At 50.7% G+C, this 14,165-nt stretch overlaps 1 protein-coding gene across 1 annotated transcript in view; it reads left to right on the top strand.

Annotated features, from left to right (window-relative positions):
* The first annotated feature begins 1,194 nt into the window (after nt 1-1,194).
* Nucleotides 1,195-14,165, top strand: part of BCL9 (BCL9 transcription coactivator) — a 102,852-nt gene continuing 89,881 nt past the window's right edge. Inside the window, exon 1 of the mRNA XM_053931872.1 lies at nt 1,195-1,260. The gene's annotated coding sequence lies outside the window, so the exon portion shown is untranslated. The remainder of the gene's footprint in view (nt 1,261-14,165) is intronic.

Here is a 14,165-nt window from a genome sequence, read left to right as displayed (position 1 = left end):
AAATGAAACCAGCTGATTCTTGTGCAACACTCTCCTGGGCTCCACCAGACCTTTACTGGTGAGACTCGGAGAAAAAAAAAAAAATCTTTTGTTATCCCTGGACAGGGATGTGTTTTTTGAGATTGAGTTTTGTGGTTTTGTTACGAAACTTATGACAGTCGGTCATGTGGTTTGCTTTCTGGGCTGACTGAACCCTGCTGAACCCGTACGCAGGGCAGCAGAGTTTAATGATTCACAGGGGCTATGTTTTGGGTTGCCTTTTGCTGGACGGAAGCCGTGCAAACCTGCATGGCCGGGGAACTCTCTCGGCTGAAGTCACTGAAAAAACTTCGCTCAAATCTCTGCAAGCCTGGACCCAACATGGCCCCGCCATTGGGCCAGGCCTTTTTTGGGCGTCTTGGGTTCAAGAGCCGGCCGTGCCTTGTGGCACCTAGACTTTCTCCCTGAAAAAATGGGCTTTCCCTCTGTTTACAGTAATGGGCAGCTGCAAAATTTTTTGGGAGTCCACGAGGGCTTGGTTTTTTGTGATTTCTTCCACGCCTTTTCCCCTTGCCTCCCACCAGCGCGCTGCTGCGGGATGAAATTGACCCCGCGGCCCTTGGCGCTGGGTCTCCGCCGTTTGGCGTGCCCGGTTATTCGCACGACCTTGGCAAGGGGAAAGCGGGGCGAATTCCTGGCCGGCTCCTCGGCAGATCCTCGAGGAGCCGGAGCGCTGGGAGCCATGGTTCGTGGCGGCGCTGCCGAGGGTGGGACGCGGCGGACCTGTGCTCTTTACTCGGCGGGTTTAGCGCTGCCTTTGCTGCCGGAGGGAGCCTGGAACGCCCCGATCCCTCCCGGCCAGGGGGAAAAGCGGGCTCCTGACATGTTCGCGGGGAGGCGGCGGGCGCCCTTCTCCCTGCCCCGCGCCTGTCACCGGAGTTGGAGTTCGCATGGAGGAGGCCGGCGGAGGAGGAGGAGGGAGGCGGGAGGAGGAGGAGGAGGAGGAGGAGGGAGGGGGCCGCCTTGTTTGTGGCTTGTCAGCAGCCGCTGGAGACAAGCCTCCATGTGTGAAAGCCGCTTGGCATGAATGCCTGGGCCGTACCAAGCGCCGCGGCGCCCGCGGGGGGAGGCGGCCCCGCCGCCCCGCCGCCCCGCGCAGACAAAAGGCCCGGCACGGCTTCCCCGTGAGTTGCCCCGATGCTGCCGTAGCGCCCGCCCGGCGCAGCGCCCGCTCCCCGCCGCCCCCGCCATGCCGCCCCGCGCCCTGGCCGCCTGAGACAGGTAAGCGCCGGCCGCGGGCGGGGGTTCCGAGCCGGCGCCGCCGCCCCCGGGGCCGCTCCCCGCCCGCCGCCGCTCCCCCGGCGGCGCGGGGCGGCCGCGTGTGCCGCAGTCAGCCCCCGGCCGCTGCCCGGCGCCCCCCGGCTCGGCGGAGGAAAGTTTTGCGGCGGCGCCGTGCCTCAGTTTCCCCCCCCCCCCCCCCCGGCGTCTCGGTTTGCCCCCGCCGGCGGAGCGTGGGGTGGGACCGCGCCGGCCGGGGGGGATCCCGGGACCGGGCGCGGAAGGGACAAAAAGCGCCTTCCACCTGTTGGCTTCTGTTCCGGCAGCTTTTATGGGGGCGGCGAGCCGAGGAAGGGCCGGGGGGAGAGCCCGGGGCGGCCGCCGGCCCCGCTGCCCCGCGCCGGGGAGAAGCCCCGCGGGGGAGGGTGGAAAGCGGGGTCTTTTGTCAGCCCTCCATCCCGCTGCCTCCGGAGCCAGGCAGATCGCCGCGGGGATGGGAGATGTTTTTTTTTCCCTCCTGGATGTCGGGAAATTAGATGAGATGTATTTACAGTTGCCGTTTATCAGCAAGTAAATATCGAGCTCGGCGTGAGAGCAGCAACGTGAAGCCTGCTTGCTTGCTCTCTTGCCGGAGGTTTTGTAGCTGTTATCCTACTGTTGGTGAGGTGATAATGTGCAAGAGCCAAAAAAAAAAAAAAAAACAAAAAACAGCAAAGGGGGGAGAATCCCTGCTCCTCACTCACACCCGGGCTTATCACAGTGTCTGTACCGGCTTTGGTTAAATTTGGAGGGATATTTTTTTCATTGTGGCATGAGACACAGGAAGCCTCCTGAAATGCTAGGTGCATCCTCACAAGGTCTTTTAAGTTTGTCGTGTACCATCGTTCAGGTTTCATTGATTCTAGTTGTTTTGTTAAAAAATAACCGACAAGATTCTGAGCTGCACAAATGTCCGTCATCCTAATGTCCTGGCACAACCTATGCGAGGCAGGAGCTGGAAGAGGGGGAGAGAGTGAGGATATGTGCTTTCCCAGTCAACGCTGGGAGGAGAGCATCATGTGTTGAAGAATATGAACAGGAATGGGAGATGGGGGAGGGAGTCTAAATTGTCCTGAGACCCTATTCAATCCAGCAAGGAAGATGGAGGATCTTGCTGCTGCAAAAAAAATGTACGGCAGAAATCTCAGCCAGCTTCTCTCTGACTTGTTACCTCCCTTCAAAAAATAAATAAATAAGCAGGAAAAGAATCAAAGCAAAACCCTGTGATTTGCTGTAGCGTTTTCCACGATACCTTTATCCCACATGCCTTACAGTCAGTCCAGTGATGGAGGTATGTGAGAAGCAGGGAGAGAGACTCTGAGGTTTATCCGTCACAGGAGGGGGAGAAGTATCAGATCATGTTTGAAAGGAGACTTGTCAGGCAATGAGGTAGGGAGGAAAAATGCCTGTTCTAGGCAGCTGGACCTGGGGAGAAGAAGGAGGCGGCTCCAGCACCTATGGTTCTGAAGCTGGGTGGAAAATCCATAGAGAGGGGTTGTAGACAGAGGGGAGGAGGGATGTCTAAGGAAGACCTTGGACCGTCTCCTTGGAGGGCTTTAAAAAGAGGGGAAATTTTGAACTGAATCAGGGCACAGGCAAGGCTAAAGCGCAGCTAAGCTAAGTGTGATGTAGCAGGACTTTCCAGTGTGGAAGAACACAGAGGCTGAGTTTTCTAACTTGGCAGAGTTTGGGGCATTTGGTGAAGGGAAGAGATTTTTGTAGCTGGAGTGATTGTGACTTGAGCAAGAATTACATTTGAGAGAATGAGAAGAGAGCATGTGGCTTGCCTTTTCCATAGGTGGCTTCTCTGGTAGAGAGGCCTTTTGTTGAAATATCTTTGTAAATTTCTGTTTATTTTGCTGGAATCTGACAGTAGCAAGGAGAAAGTCATCTGTCCCTTGTGAAGTGTGGGGATGAAATAAGCCTTTATTGCTTTATCGATGTTTCCACGCACCCTGCACCTCCACACACATGGAAACAACAAGTTTGTGCAAACACACCTGCTTGTGTTGCACATCCTTCCTCTTGAGGGGCAATGTGCACATGTTGTGAGCGTGGTTCCTGCACGGACATGGCCCAGCTCTCGTGTTTTCCTCAGTTTACAGGATAGCTTATTCCCTCAGCCTGTTTGCAGTAGTATATGACAGCCGACTTTGCGATAGCACCAACTGCACATGAGGTGGCTGAGACTTAAAAACCAGTGTGTGACGTGTTTTGGCTTTTCCATTCATGGCAGCATTCCCATGATGGTGCAGGGACATACCACAGGCGTCTCGCATGCACAAATGAAATGTTACACACATGCACATGCAGAGGACAGATCTCAGGTCACATGTACCCCAAGTCACTCTCTTTGAGAAGAAGCTGAAGCAGCAGCAGCTCGTTGCAGGCAGAGCTCACACGCTGCTCCCACACATGCAGATCGCACGCGTGCACGCTCCACCTTTCCTCTCCAGGATCACCTGTTTGAATTCCAGGTGGGCTGGCGGCACAGGGAAGTTTTGCACCCTCCTGGATGGGGATTTGATGGCCTTTCTGTTCCAGCTTGGCGCTGGACAGGCTTGAACTGCAAAAGCTTAACAACAGGGAACGCTAATGAGCCCCTGCTTGGCATGCTGAGAAGAAAGGCCAAGGGCTGAGTGGGCATAAAAACAGTGGCATGGAGCCCCTTGGCCAGAGTCTGAGCCTCGGCATGAAGGCTGGGGAGGGAGCAGAGTCTCTGGAGTCGGGAACAAGACGGCAGCGCTGCAGCAAAGGCAGGAGAGGAGACCATGTTGGGGGGAGGAGAGCAGGCTGCTGTTTCCACATCATCTGAAAACTCAACCTGCTGTCAGGACAGAAGGAAGGCTTGTGCATATTTTATGTCACTTTTCTCCTTCTAGGACAAGCTGCTGATCTGATCAGCTATGCACTTTAAAATCCTTGACGCGCCAATCAGCAAGTACGACTCGAGGCCAATAACCAGCCTTGGCCTCCTGCCTCCGCTCCTTTGTGGACATCCCATGCCGCCCTTCCCCGGAGAACGTGTGCACAATTAAACCCTGCGCGGCGTTCCTCAACTGCGGCATGGGATGTGACAAGCTGCATGGAGACGGGGACAGAAAATGGCAACGTGTCAGGGCTGGGGGGGGGTGGAGGCGGGGAGGGGAGTTGGCCATTTCTTATGCTGTTTGCTGATGTCTGGAAGGAGACTAAATGGGTAAATCGGTTTTCCTTTGAGCTGGTGGTGTGCTGTTCCAGTCAGCTGCGCTTGCTTCAGAGGTCTTCAGTGGCAGCTCTGGAGTTGGTGGGGCTGGCAGTAAACAATTGTGTTTCAGTCCTTCAGCCTGAATTTTGTTGGGGGCTGTCAGACAAGAGATTTCTTCTCAGCAATTAGTTATTCAGTGCTGATTCTGCATGGCAGAGCCACTTGAGCCACTGTGGATGGGAGCACCACTGGTGCTCCCTGCCCTATGCCTAAGGGTGCAGGGAGCCCAGGCACCGTAGTTTTGAGTGCAGTCTCTCACACACAAACATGTAACTCCTGTGTCCCATAAGCCAACTCACTGCCCTAAACACCATTTTGGGACACAAATATTGGGAAACAAATATTTTTTCTACGTGATGCAGAGTTGTGACCCTAACTGCTGACCCTGACCCTGCTTTATCCTTCACTTGTCCCGTGTCGGACGTGGAGGTCTCACAGAACTTGAGGTCCTGGCACTGATCTAATGGGCAGCCTTAGGCAAATTGCCTTAAAGCTGGCATGGAGCTTCCTGCTGCAATCTGTGAGATGGGGTGATGCTTGCCCAGCACCCCAAAGGGCTGTGTGTGCCTGTGCAGACACTGTGGCGGGCTCGCACACCAGCCCACGGACAGAGCGTGTGGTTTTGCACCGAGCGTGACTCACGCGACGGTGACTTCTGCTCGAAGTACGCGCGCACTCTGTTGGACGGTGAATTCTGTTTTGTCCTTCCAGCAGAAAACAGCACAACTTGCCAGTGACATGGACTGGACATGTATTCCCATAACAACAATATTATAAACATATGGCAAACCTGGTGTAACAACTGCTGTCCGTGTCTCCACGCAAAACAAGGAGTTGGTTAACAAAATCTTGAGGCTGTCTGAGGCTTTATCTCCCCAGACTGTGATCTCATCAGCTTTCCCAAGCTAACCTCAACCTGGTCACTGCTGGGATTGTAAACTTGGGATGGGTGGTGGGGGTGAGAGCAGTTAGCAGGAATGGCTATTTGTGATTCAGTCCACTTCCCTGTGACTCAGAACTGAGCCATCCCTCGGCAGAGTATTTGGGGATAGTACTCTTCAGATGTTGAACATCAGTCTAGTTCTTAGAAGTTCTGCAGTACCTGGGCTTGCCTGCTTGCTTGCAACTGGGTTTTTCTCAGCATCTTTTGTGAAAACAAAACCCTAAAAACTACTTCTGACTATTAAAGAAAGACGCCATGGTAATTTTTGCCAAAAGAAGAAGGGGGAGTGGTCTTAGCCCTGGGCACTTTGCCAGATTCGAGCTCAGGAAATTGCAGTCTATCTAGGTAAAACTCCCTATAGTTCAAATGAAAAAAAGTATTCATCTCTTACTGTCTTAAAGGGTAAGCACTGTGTTCTCTGGAGCCTTAAACAGACAGTACATTCTGGCTGGAGAGGTGGTTACAGTTGCTTGCTGGGAGAAGAATTTTTTATGCAAAAACTGGGGCCTTTTTTGCATTTTTGGGATGCTTCTAATTGCAAAATACTGTATACATTTTAGGTTATTGCAAAGCTTGAATGAATATGTGGCTCAACATACAAATGCAAGGAAATATGCTGGTGTGCTGTTTGCACAGGGAGCAGGCACAGCCAGCAAATACACGTCTTTTCTGTGGCAGAAAAATAAGGACCAGTTTTTTAGTCTTGCGCGTGTGCATCTGGGGGCTGGATTTTGTATGTTTAGCAGCAATTGCTTTTGTAAGCTGCTGCTGAGGCACGTAACTGGCTGTGTGCAATTGCAGTAATGGAATGTGAAAATGCAACTACACACAGACCTGTAATCTTGCATGCAAAACACTGCTGGTCTAGTTCTCCAGGTACCAAAAAATGGTCTGAGATTGTACTTGCCTTTGCATTTAACTGTGTTCACCTGCTTGTTTCAGGTGACAGCTGTGTGTATGGAGTGCTGAATGATTATCCTTTCTATTTTTGCTCCAAGAAGAAGGAAATTAAACCTTTACTAGTGATCATGGCAGTGCATGTGTCGTGATAAGTCCAGGATGGAGGTGGCTGGGGGGTTGCAATGAAAATTCCATAACGCTTTGAAATCCTGGGGAAATGCACAGGTGAAGGAGAGAAGAGTGAGCTCTTGTTCCTCCTACAGATGAGGAGTATTGAACTGCTGAGTGCTGTCAGGATCTGACCTTACCTTCTTCCAAATCCAGTACTTTCAGGGCCCCCCAAAACAGAATGTGCATTAGGGCACAGATGGATGCAAAGCTGAATATCCACGCTGGGAAGCATCCATATCCTTGGATATTCCAGCCCAGGACCCCCAAAGTGTGAAGCAGATCTCCTCCTCCTCACTCAGTGATGTGTCTCAGCCCTGCCCCAGCGAGATGCAGGCAGCTGGGGGGGACGACACAGTAGAACAGCTCACTTTCTCTGCACTTCACTCTCCAGCTTCTCTGGTGACAGTGATAACAAAGGGCTGCTCAGCATTAGGTGATATGGATCTCTCTCAGCCCACTAAACTTGAGTCCTGCAGGCTTCTCACTAGCCCTCGGGGCTTGGGTGTCACTGAAGCTCCCAGCCTGGGGTGGCCTGGGACAGTACCCCTGGGGACTGACAGCTGAACTTTCTCCACGAGTTCTGGAAGCATGGATTTCTCCTTACTGAAACCCGTGATTTTATTTTGAGGTTATTTCTTGCCATCCTGGGTCGTTGACTGCAATCACTTCCATTTTGCATGCTGCTCTTTGTAATTGAATCTATCGATGTATATTTAATCCACTTGGCACCGTGGTTGGTAACTAGGCACTGCTTCCCAGCCTTCTGTCACTTGTTTTCACAATTACTGTCTGAAGTTGGGGTGGGTGCCTGTCGCTCAGCTCTTTGCCCAATTGCTAGACTGCCTGGGAAGACCTGTGCTTGACAGTCAGGTGCACAGCTGGTACAGCTCCTGTCCTTCCATCTGGATGTCAGCCAGGTGTGTAGGACTTGGGTCATGGAATCTAAGCCTGTTGGGTTTAATTCTCTTCTCTGCTGCTGATTTGCTTTGTGTGATCGTGGGCAAGTCCTTTAACCTCAGATGGCCTCAACTGGGTTATCTACTTCAGAAAGGTGTTGTAATGCTTAATTATTGCCAGCTCTTCAGAAACCCCTGGTGGGGAAAAAAATGCATTTTATTCATAAATATCGCTGACCTTCCTGGCCTTTCTAAGCCACCTTGGTGGTGCTAGGAGATATTATTTTTCCAACCTCAATAATGTTTCTTCAATTTTTCATCTGTACATTCACCCACTCTCTCAGCTGCATGTAAAAATGCCAAGCTGTCTGAAGCCATGGAAATATTTTTATAAACTTGACAGCCACGGCAAACATTCCTCCTTGGCAATAAACAAACAAAGTACACAGCCTGCCATTAACATCAATTTATAGCAGAGAGACCTTTGTCACTCATTGATGAGGGAATCCTAGACAATTCTTGTGCTAGCAAGCCATAAAGTAGTATTGTCTGAGATTAGGAAAATGCTGGATCCTTTGGGTTCCTGTGTGCTGGGAGTAACTGGGAAGCTCTGTTTGCCCAAGTGCATGTGGGAGTTCAAGCAGGCACCAGGTATTTGGTTTATTCAAGGCTCTTACAAACTCTGTTTGGCTCGGGTGTACGTGTGCTTGGTGTCTGTTTGTAGGCAAAAAAAGCCTGTTTTCCATAGTGGCAGCTGAAACACAAAAGTGGTACAAAATAAACTGGATAAATTTTAGACACCTAAAAAAAAATCCCTGCAAACAAAGGACATCAGTCAGTGTTGCAGGAGCAGAGCCCATGCCATGCAGCTTCCCGTGCACCCTCCTTCCATTTTCCTTGCAGCTGGCTGTGGGCTGGGAGGGTTGGCAAGTACCTGAACCCACACTGCAACATCTCCCTGTGGGCAGCTCCCCACGTAAGCACTCAGACAGTGCTCATTTTGGTGTGTTCTAGGTTAATTTACCCTGAATACATCTAAACACAGATCTTCAGAGACGTTGGTGGTGCTGGCAAAAAAAAAAAAAAAGCAGGTACCCCTCTTTTTCTCTCATTACTTTGGGTTATCTCTTACTTTTCTAGCAGGCTCTCTTCCTGCCATCTTTGAGTAGTGGATTCTCTGTGGTGTGCTCAGGAGAAGAAAGTCTAGACTGTTCTTCACCTGTGTCTTTGATGGAAGGCTTACTTAAAGTAGGGAGCCAAGCTTCTTTCTACCACCTCACTCATTCACTGCCCCTCTGTCTCTGTGCCGTAGTTCTTCCCTTCTTCAAATGAGGATGACAAGTCTTCACTCTGCTTCCACAAAACCTTTGAAAACTAAGGAGAAAAACATGCAGGGCATTTGTCTTCCCTCTCCAGGAAATCATAAATCCCTCCCCTCTCCCCTCACCCCTCTCCCTTCTCCTTTCTACCTTTTTTCCTCTCTCCTCTCCTCTCTCCCCTTTTCCTCTCATTTTAAGAGTTGTTATTATTATATTCTGTCCCTTTAGGTCTCCTCTACTTCCACTGCTCTTGCAATCTGTCTCTCTCTGCTGTTTCCATATCCCCTTCTATTTGCAGCTCTCTTCCTTCTGTTCATGTCATTTTCTTCTCTCACCCTGTATCTCCTACCCTCCCCCACTATTCATGCGCCGCACACTCCTATCGCTTCCCTCTAGTTTATCCTCCAAATTCCTCCCTGATGTGTGTCTCCACCGTGGACCCCTTTTTGTTGCTGCTGGCTGCGTGTCCCTGCGGCCTGGGTGCCTGGGAGCTGCGGGCAGGGCTGGCTGGCCAGGCCTGGGGGAGAAGGACAGGGTGTGGGATCAGCTGGACAGCCCCCTGTTGCAGCCCTGGCCGGCCAGGCAGGGTGGGGGTTGCCCTCTGAGGGAGCAAGGTGAGATTCCCTCCATGTGTGTGCTCCTGGCTCTGGATGGAGCTGCCTCGAGTCTCGTTCTGAGCTGCAGCATGGTTGTCACTTTAATGTCCGAGCACTTTGTTTCTGCCTGGAAGCTTGATGAAGTCTGTAGTCTCAAATGTTGTCTCCTTACGTCACCTTACCTCCTTGGGCATGACCTTGTGACTTTTGCTGGTCCCGCTGTCCTATTCCCATTCCCCTGACTTCTCCCTGGCTCTAGACACTCTGTCCTGAAAACATGGGTTGTGTTGTGCCTGGCTGCCTGTTGATGTCTCTGGTTGTTGAGAGGATGACTGTCCCATGTGTCACTTCCAGCTGAGTTCAGGGCCCTGTGCATCTTGATGGAGAGTTGCATTGAGCCCACAAGCCAGTGCCCAGCAGGTCAAGACAGCTGTGCTGTGTTCCTGGGAGACCCCTGCTTAGTGTCCTGCTCTTGTAACAGGACAGGAACAACAGGGTCACTGCGTTAGGGAGAACCCCTCTCCCATCTACCTGAGAGAGCCACCTGATCCCATGAGGAGGCTATCCCACTATCTGATGTGGGATGGAGTTTCCTCCAAGTCAGCCAGGGTGGTGGGGGTGTATTTAACCACCTCTCTTCAGGGACAGCATTTTGGCTGCAAGGATCAAGTCCAGCGGCAGCAATTAGAAAGTGGTGGGCTCTTTATATCCCCTCATGGACTCTGTTTTCTTCCCACATAGAGGACATATGGCATGGAGAAGTCCCTTTCTCAGGGCAGGGAGAGAGGTGGCTGGTGGGAGAGACAGCCAAACCAGGACTCGTGAGGTGCTCCTGACAGCAAGGCACAAAGAGGTCAAGGAGATGGCCACGTGCTGAAGTTCATCCAGTGTCCTACAGGACAGGGCATGGTGACGTTTTAGCCTCCAGTGGAGTTTAGCTCTACTCCTGGGTAGCACATTTCCCCCTACCAGGTGTCACTCAGTCCCAGGCTCATTAAAGTCATGAGCCTCAGTTTCCCTGACCAGACAGTTCCTGATTTCTCCCCTCTGTCTCAGCAACACTCCGACCCTTCCTTAACGTGCTGGATGATCTCCCTCGTGCTTCATGTGAGGTGCTGTGCACCTTTTCCTTTTCCCATTTTTCCCACAGCCGTTTTTCTCCCTCTCCATACCTGCTTCACCTGTTTTACCTGCTTTTTCCCTTCTTCTCTGCCTCTGGGCTAGGTCTCTCTCCAGACTGTGTCTAAAACCCTCAACCTCATTTGCCTTCCCATCTGGCTTCCTTGTCTCTGTGGTCATGCCCTGAGCTGTCAGAAGCCAGGGGAGGAGGACCATTGCAAGAGCAGGGCAGAGACTGGAGGGTGTGAGGGAGAGCAGAGCAGGAAGGCAGATTCCTAAACCAGAGTCCATCATTTGCTGGTCTTTGGCCTCTCCCAGGTATGTGCTCTTAGCTACATGGCAGAAGTCCCCTTTTCCCAGAAGTGTGATTTTCCCGTTGCTTCTACTTCACTATTGGCAAGCTCCTGAAAGGTTAATGAAGTCATTCACTGCAAAAGGAAAAAGCACATCTTCCCATGTTTTGCATAAATTAATCTTGGAGATTACGGAGCAGCCGGTGCACAGGGCACAGGATATGCAGCTATGTCCTTGAATCTTGTCACCCAAAATGCAGCTCTGGGAGTATCACGTAGGTGATACTGTGCTCTCCAGTCCTTGATATCAGCTGAGGCTAAAATGTAGGTAAAAAGCTGTGGCCTCCTCAGTCATCTTTATTCATGTTTCATTGTGTGTAACGGAGACTGGGGAGGAGGTACCAGGAATGCCCACAAGCCCTTCCTCCCATTGCGGTGGATCCTTGTTTCCCACAGATCCTCTTTAGAAAATGCCCTGTATCAGGTTTCATTCCCCCTGGATTTTTTTTTTTCTGCCTGAGAAGTATGCAGAAAATCATTCAATTGGTTTTGAACCACATGAGTGGGAGCAGGAACCAACCCCAGAAGATAAGTGTTCTGACCTTTACCGCACTCAGATAACTGAAAATAATAACAAATAAATACATCTTGTTTCTAAACCTCAGACTTAGGTATGTGTCCCTGCCTTATTCAACAAGAACCTGAGCTCCTGGGAGGGCTGAGGTTATGAACCTGGTAGCTGCCTGCAGTAAGCAGCAGCCCCTTTGCTTTCCTTTTGTAAAAGGAGCTGGAACCAGTCCAAATATTCAGGATGTAAGGGGACAGGGCCAACATCCCCACACTCCTGCCATCTTGCTGCTGGGACCTTGCATGTTTTCCCATGGTTAGTGTGCTGGGAGAATGAGAATTTGTTTATTTCTTGCCTGTGTGTGTTTCTTTGTGCATTTTGCCTCTTGTTTTCAAATATAGGGTTGACCATTTCGGGCTATGCAGGGCTGGCTACCAACTCTGCATGTATGCAGACACTGGATAAGATTATGGGATTTGCTCAGAAAAAAAAAGTGCTACAACCTCCAAATCAGCGAGTGTTTGAAAAAAAGGGAACCTGTCTAGAAGGAGGACATGCTGAACCGTTACTTGCAGTGAGCTCCCCAGGTCTGGGTCTTAGGTCACTGACTCAGACTTCCATCATCTCTGCAGATGCCCCTGGGGAGGTCCATCTGAGACAGCCTCTCTCTGCAGGCCGCTGGTGACAGTAAATATTTGTACACTGCATGCTGAAGTGCTGATATGGGGCTGGAGTCCCATTGTGCAGTGTGCTGTCCAGACCCTGGAAAGAGACAGTCTGTGTCCTGAAGGATTTACTGCAATCCCAAATTAGAGCTGGAAAACAGGCTTTTTGTGCCTACAAACAGACACCAAGCACCAAATTCATGGTGCTTTCTGTCGTGGCTGTGGCTTGATGTTCCTTCAGCAGGATGTTGCTTCCCTTCCCTTCTCTGCAACATGGGAAGATTGTTTGCTTGGTTTCTGCCATCTAAACCACCAGCAACTGTAGAGATGCCTGTATGCAGACGGTGGGGAGGATGTAGGGAGGTTTCTGGCATTCAGTCAGTGTAAAGCACCTTATTTATTAGAGCCTAATGCCTGTTTGGGATGTACTTCTGATCTAAAGCTCCTGAATTCCTCCCTTTTAACGTTAAAGAAGCCATTCAGAGGCCCCCTGGGCCCAATGTGTGCTTCTGCTGAAGACTGCCCTGATCATATATCTGCCACTGTCTTGCCCAGACTTTGGGTTCAGTGATTTTGTTTTCATTAGAAGATCTCCTCCAACTCACCTCTTCCTTCAGGGGTTCCAGTGGATACCCAAATAAATATGATATTCAGTGGGCTGTGCACGTGTTTCCATACACTACTGCAGTGTATGGAAATGTGCATTTTCAACATGCAACCTGAGACGTGCCCGGATGTTTGCATTTGTGTTGTGCATTTGTGTGGACGCTTGCATTCATGTGTGCCAGTGTATTTGGGCTGGAGGAGGTAGCAGCGAAGCCTCTGGCAGCTGGGAAGAAAGGAATGACAGGCTTGCTAGGGGAGGGAGGAGAGAGTTTGGTAGCTAAGATGAGGATTGGGTAACAACTGGAGGGGGAGATCAGATTTAGGATCCATGTTGCTCACTTCAGAAAATAGGAGAAGAAGCAGTACATTGTTTATTGGGGATTGTGTTATTCCTGTGCATTATTTATTAGACTTGTGCTAATGGTACTGCATAAAGAAGTGGCACTTCTACAGAAATTTCACAGACAGCTGGAGGATCAGTTCCAGGAGGTATTGTAACCAGGTCAGGTTGGTGTAGGGAATCCTGCTGGGCTCAGTTTTGACAGGCTTTGGAAAAGAGAAGATTGTTCAGGAGGCATTTGGAGGGGAGAAAGGGGGGGGGTGTCTGTGACTCACCAGGGAACAATGATTGCTGTGAGGATAAAGGGGCAGGCTGGAAGAAGACCTGGAGACAATGGTGAATTCCTGGGTTCAGCAGCTTCAGGATTCCAGCCTGAGGTACAAGAAAGCGTGAGAAAATTATGTGTTTAGGATGAAGCTTTAGGAGTAATAAAGGCAGTTGGTGCGAAAAGCCAGAAGTAAGGAGGAAGCAATGCTGCACCTTGAAGTGGGTCCTGTAAGGCTTGATTTTGAGGCAGGAGCTGGAAGAATGGATGTGCAGTGACTGTAGCTGAACCCTTCCTGAGTTACCTGTCGTGTCTGTTAGCACAGACCTGCTGGTTTGCAGCCTCTGCAGACGCAACAGGCAAAGCAGAGGTGTTGAGGTACCCAGGGACAGGAGACTATATAGGTTTGTGAGTTCATAGTGCAGACAGATGGGTGCCCCCAGCTAGTTTTTGGATACTGGTCCTTCTTTTCATTTGCAAGATGTCCGGTCACTTAGGGAGGTGGGACTGTGTTCGGATAGGTGGCATTCTTCTTTCCCTCAGCCATGAATCTGAAATCAGCCAATACTGGAGGAGGAAATCGTGCTGTTGGTGCAAACTGTCTTTGGGTGAGAAGCTAACTCATAGTTACCAAAATACCCAGACAAAATGTAAAGGTTTTATTTTTAAGGTTTGTTTTACCTCACCACGTTCAACCATTGGGTGGGGAACACCCTCCTGACTGCTTGTGACTTGTTTCCATGAGCCAAGAGCAGGTCTAAATGGAAGTTGCCTTGGTGACACTTCAACCTGAGAATCTCGGTGCTTAGCTGGTGCAGAATTTTGGGGCTGGAGGGGAGGAGGAGAAACTGTAACATAAACACAGCTCCATGGGCTGTCCTTTATTTTTCTGACTGCAGTATGAAGCCTACTTTGTTAGATACAATCGCACTGTGAACATG

Source organism: Vidua chalybeata, chromosome 2, assembly GCF_026979565.1.
Source record: "Vidua chalybeata isolate OUT-0048 chromosome 2, bVidCha1 merged haplotype, whole genome shotgun sequence".
Taxonomy (NCBI): domain Eukaryota; kingdom Metazoa; phylum Chordata; class Aves; order Passeriformes; family Viduidae; genus Vidua; species Vidua chalybeata.
This window is presented reverse-complemented; position numbering and strand designations above follow the sequence as displayed.